The sequence below is a fragment of the Micropterus dolomieu genome, linkage group LG15 (assembly GCF_021292245.1).
Source record: "Micropterus dolomieu isolate WLL.071019.BEF.003 ecotype Adirondacks linkage group LG15, ASM2129224v1, whole genome shotgun sequence".
NCBI lineage: Eukaryota > Metazoa > Chordata > Actinopteri > Centrarchiformes > Centrarchidae > Micropterus > Micropterus dolomieu.
In genome coordinates, this window is record NC_060164.1 from 20,403,888 (window position 1) to 20,409,715 (window position 5,828).

The window sequence follows — 5,828 nt, forward strand, 5'->3', positions numbered from 1 at the left end:
CTCACCTCAAAACTTCTCAGAAGTAGATTTAGTGATGAAATTCCTTATGAAAACTGTAAACTTTCTGTTGCTGGCCTCTGTCTGGTGCAGCAATGATGATGCAGTGAATAGTGAATATTCTCTGACCAATCAGCAGTCTGTTGTGTTTTTACATTACATTTTAGTTTCCCTCAGCTCGCTTGGAACCTCGATGGAGGTGAGGTGAGGTGAAAAGTACCTGGAAGCAGGTACAGGTGCAACATTTCTACAATGGAAAACCAAACAAAGGCGAGTCGAGCCAAAGGGCCTCCGCTCAGACTAGCTTGGTTTGAGGGTGAGCCTGACCCCCGCTAGCTACTTGGCAAGCTTTAAGACACGTTTTCATTGTGACGTCACAAGTAAAGGAAGTGAAGTACTGGACTACAAACGAGCTGTTTTCAAGCAGTTCAGAGCAGAGCTTTCTGAGGGAGATGGGAACTCCCTTTGGGCTGGACTTTGGGCTTTTTCACTTTGCAAACCTGTTACATGCAGAAAAAAGATATATAACTCAATAAAGGAGAGGGGAAAAGCCAAAAAGCATAATACCACCTCTTTAAAAGGATCTCAGTGACTCAAGGAGTATTTTGGAGTTCTTCTGTTCCCTAGTGGTTACAAATTGCTTAGTGAGTCTTTAAGGAAAATATTAAAAACATGAATATATACATTTAATTATTTTTCTGAACAACTGGGTCAACAATGTCCTTTGTTAATAATATTTGGCGAGATAAAACTTTAAAAAAAGAGAGACCATCTCTTAACATGGGAGGATGCCTGCGACACCACTTATCCCCCACCTACAATGCTGTCCTTTCCTCCCATCCCAGGATAATGAACAAACACACACATTTGGCCTCATGTGACAATGCCAACGATGGTCGTTCACACTGGGCTTAAACCACCATAATGAAAGTTGTACCCTTTTGGTTGGTACACTTGGTGCAACACATTGCGTCCTCGTAAGACCATGATATGAAGAAACTCTTTCAATAATGACAATGTCAATGACCCTGTTGCTGGCAGGGGAAGTCCCACCTTCCTCTTGGGCTACAAAACCCCCTGCACAGTCTCCTCTTCTCAATCAATTTCCGTCTACATTGCTTGTTTAACTTGCTAATTAGCAGCACTCCCTACCGTTTAACCCAGCCATGTTTAGCCTTGCTAACATATTCCCCATTCCCACACCCGTTTAGCACGCTAATGTCTCGCCTGTTTAGCCCTCTAACTCACGAGGAAAGGAATGGCTCCAAAAAGAAAGAAGGGCTCTCCTAGCAGGTCTAGAAGAGTTAGTGTAGCTAGGAGGCCTAAGTATTGTGCCAAAGTGATTGTCTCAGAGATGCATACTCATGATGCTTGCCCAGTGTGTCTAGGCATGTTGCACGCTAATGCTGCACTTGTTAGCCCGGATTCCTGTCGCCAACTCTGGAAGACGCCCACGACGTGTGGCTTTCCTGACCAAGGTGCTGGGAAACTGGGCTGCTCTGCAGGCCCTCTGCTGTCTGAGGCCGCAGAGTCCCCCACAAATTGGAATCATGCTGAATATGAAAGCAGGACGGGACATACCACCGAGTATGGAGGCATGGAGGAGGACCCAGTCGACTTCACCATCACCATGGATAATTTACAGCTAAGTGTACTGTCTGACAATGAGCTGTCTCTTGCCGCTTCAGGAGGTTTCAATGAAGGGAATGCTGAAGCTGGAGGAGTGGATGATGAAGAAGGGCATAGCCAGGTCCTCGGGGCTGGAGATCTTCCAACTGAGACAGATGGCACCATCCTGGCCTTAATGGCCACCGAGTGGCCAAGCGCCTTAAAGTGCAGTACCGGCTCCACTTTCCTGCCAACAGCAGACACAGCTCAGGGGCAAGTATTTTCTCCCCCAGCAGCCCTCAACGGTGAGACACAAGTTGCTGGTCTTCCCTGACTTTACACTTGATTACACTTGCAGAATTAGCTCATCATGCTAATGTCCACACATTCAGGCTGATGGCTCACTTGCAGTCTCTGCATGTAGTGGAGCAGATTTGGGAACAATTTGGCCGGGCCAACGTAGATCTCTTTGGCATTGATAGGCTTGTTTCCCTTCCTCAGCGAACGTTGGTTCAAGAGCATGGAAAAGGTGGTATTATGCTTTTTGGCTTTTCCCCTCTCCTTTATTGAGTTACATATCTTTTTTGTGCCTGTAACAGGTTTGCAAAGTGAAAAAGCCCAAAGTCCAGTCCAAAGGGAGTTCCCATCTCCCTCAGAAAGCACTGCTCTGAACTGCTTGAAAACAGCTCGTTTGTAATTCAGCCCTTCACTTCCTTTACTTGTGACATCACAATGAAAACACGTCTTAAAGCTTGCCAAGCGGCTAGCGGGGTCAGGTACGCCCTCAAACCAAGCTATATATATATATATTCACTGCATCATCATTGCTGCACCAGACAGAGGCCAGCAACAGAAAGTTTTATATTTTACAGTTTTTGTATGGAATTTCATCTCTAAATCCACTTCTGAGAAGTTTTGAGGTGAGAAATCAGCTGTGTAGATTTCGAATATTGACAGTTTTACGAGAAGTGATGGCGGAACAAAAATGTGCTTGAATATTTTTGGAGTTGAGAAGCTCCGCAAGTGGCTGCGGGGGAAGCCTGTGCCAACCAGCAGGAGGAGCGTGTGAGGCCGGCCAGCCGCCCGCTCACAGAGCCCTCTGCTCCCGCCGTCACACAGACCGCTGCAGCAACAACGTCAGAGGAAAACACAGCTGGAAGCTTTTCAAACCGCTTATCTGTCTTTACATTCTGAGGAATGTTGAAACATTTTAACCGTAGACCGTATTTTATAAGCTGTGTGGATCGCTGGTGTGTGTGTCGCATTGAACATTATGCCGCGGCAGTTGTGTGTGGCGTCGCTATGGCGACAAGCTATGTACTATCTCTGGGTACTATCTGCAATGGAAAACGGAGCAGGGCCGAGTAGAGTCGAGTCTACGCTATGGTAGCATTTTTCGGCAAGGCAGCAGAAATCGTCAGAACACCGGCAACAGTTCAACGTTTAGTCCTGATGTTAAGATGTGGAACAATGATGTTGTGTGGTTGTGGACTTGTGAGTAACTTATATCATCTGCTTGGTTACGGTCTCAGTCTGAAACTGCTTTGATTTGGATCACACTACCTTGTTTGTTACGACCCGCCCTTCTCTGCTTCTGACTGGCTAGTAGTCCTTACCTGGGAACTGCGCATGTGCAACTCCCAACAAAGATTTTGTAAGTAAATAAGATGCATCACTCTGTAGCTCAAGAGCGTACAACACATAAGGTGAAAAGAGGAGCTGCAGCAATGTGCAGTATGAGAAAAATATGGTGTTTTTTGAAAATTAAACCATGTAAACCTGTTCTGGTACAACCCCTAAATAAGATTTTGAACCTGAAAATGAGCATAATACCACCTCTTTAACAAAACAAGTGGAATCCATCACCTTGATAATGACCCCATAAAAATACCTGGCTGGGATTCCCTGCCAGTCGGTTAGAACTGTAGAAGTGTCTTGGGGTAGAGGCAATACGTATTCAAGTATCTTCAGTCAAGTCTAGTTGCCCTAGATTTAACCCTCCTTGCATACATTTTACTCTTTGGTGCACTGTGACTTTTTCTTCTGCACCAGTTGGTTGTTGCTGTATTGCACTAATATACTCATTTGTACCAGTTAATCATCCAGGTTTTGGATCGTGCATCTGCAGTGGACAGATGTAGATTCAGCCACCTGATGACCTCATCTGTGACAAGCCCTCCCCTTCAGACACCGTTAGTGATTCAGCAGCACTGCCTACAGGACACCTGTGATTCCGCCGGTAAGAGGGGTTTGCCTCAATGTGCTTGTTGTGGGTTGTTGGATGTATTTTACAAGAAAGACGCAAAGAGAACATGCACAGTTGTTGTGTATATATTATATTGTGTGTCACCTGTAGAAGTAACATCAGCTGCCGGCTAACACTATGCCGACAGCTTACTTCTACACTCAGATAAACAAAGGTGCTCCGTTCACTTCGTGCTGTTTGAGTGAGTAAAGTTTCACGGGCGTCGAGAGGAGAGGTCTGATCTTTTTTATGTAGCCTAATGTGACTAAAAACCTTCCACTTAGGATTATTACAGTAACTTAATAAGAAACGTAGTGTGCCTTAAAATAATTATAACAACATTGGTAAAACTGGTTTATAGTGATACTTATTCCTCCGACTTATAGCCTAATTATCAGCCCTTTTTTTTTTGTAAATGATCATTTAATTCTGAGCAGTATTGGAATATCTTTTGCCTACATTTTAACTGTGTTTACAACAGCAAACCTATTATATAAACTAAATAACTGTAAATACATATAATAATGTCAGTGTCAATGTAAACTTAAAAATATTCCTAATGTGATAGGCAGGCTTTCAGCCTAGTAAGGCCATGGTCGGCTATAGCCTCTCAGTGAAGCTCCACCCCCTGTCTCTCTAGAAGCAGGCACACACCTGTGCCGCTTTAGGAGTTGATTTATAGAGAGCACTCAGGATTTCTCTGTAGGCATTGTGGTCCAGTGTGGCTAGAGAGCAGGTATGTTTATGAGTTACGAGTCAAGGCTGACAATGTTTTTAACTTGTGAACATGTTTTAATTTGTTTTAATCACAGGTATTTTAAGTCACCTGTTGTCCAGACCTCGTCAGCTGAATAGCCTGTTGTGCTAAAGGTTCACCACAGAGAAGGCAGTGGTTAACGTTGAGGTAAAAAGATGTTGTCTAGTAGAGTTATGGAAGTTTACTAGTTTGTGTGCCTTTTGATAATGATTCACATTGCAGTGGGCCTAAACATCCGATCCATAAACGAGGTGGAGTCAGAGCTGGGTTGACTACTTACTGCATTGTGTGAGGTAAATATTATTTGTCAGGTATTTAGCAAGTATGTTTTGGCAGTATGTGTTAAACTGAACTAATTAAATTCTTGTAATTTTAGGGTTGTATAGCCACTGCAGTTTTGCCTGCCTGATCAACTGCTGCTATTTGTGTTTGAATTGTGTATTTTATGAGATTTGTTACAGGTGGATGGGCCCCTGTGAATGTGGTTGCCAACTGCCGTTTGTTTGGCTGTACGATTTTCCTCATCTTGTTGGCCTTCTTTATTCCCCCCCTCTTGGTGTTCTGCTGGACGGACAGGGGGTTGGATTGTGGGAACCCCTTTCCCCTTCAATGCATGTGATGGTGGGTATGACGGCTGTGTGTGCATGCTTTACTTAGTTTTATTGTGTGACGTTTGTGTATCTTGCTGTGTCTAGGTGGCTGTGCACCAGGGTGAGTGGTGGTGTCAAGGCACCTGGGTGGCTCACAGGTAACCCCCACCCAGCAGGTCTGGCTCCTGTAGATGCTGAGGCGTCTAACGGTGTGCTTTTATCCCTTAGCATCTCCGGCAGTATTGGCATCCACATCTTACTTGGTTTTATTGTTGTGCAGCGAATAAAATTGCCCAAAGCCTGTTTTGTATTGTTTTTTTTAATTGTTTAAATCTTCCTTCCGGTCGAAACTCGTCTTTGAATTTTATTAATTGTGGGAAACCCATGGCAATTGGTAATTGACTATTTAAGGATTTGAACCCCTCACTATTTGACTGTTACACTAACTACAAAGTGAAGAAGAAATGGCCCTATTACATTTCAGACAAAGGTATGAAATGTTAATGTGAAGGTAAATGCTGCTCTGTCAAGGTTATTATGGGCCAACAGAATGAGCACACATCTTAGTTTATTTAGACTTATGATTAGACAGTCAATCAAAATCCAAATATCTTAGATTCACAATGCAATC

General features: G+C 43.9%; 1 long non-coding RNA gene across 3 annotated transcripts; it reads left to right on the forward strand.

The window, feature by feature from the left end:
• The first annotated feature begins 3,712 nt into the window (after positions 1-3,712).
• LOC123984264 lies at positions 3,713-5,500 on the forward strand. 3 transcript variants are annotated; one of them, XR_006828406.1, is made up of 5 exons: positions 3,713-3,844; positions 4,663-4,754; positions 4,830-4,900; positions 5,069-5,228; positions 5,303-5,500. It is a non-coding gene; the product is annotated as an uncharacterized LOC123984264 (long non-coding RNA). The 3 variants fall into 3 exon arrangements; XR_006828408.1 differs by lacking the exon at positions 3,713-3,844 and adding an exon at positions 4,036-4,052; XR_006828407.1 differs by lacking the exon at positions 3,713-3,844 and adding an exon at positions 4,476-4,586.
• Positions 5,501-5,828: the final 328 nt, after the last annotated feature.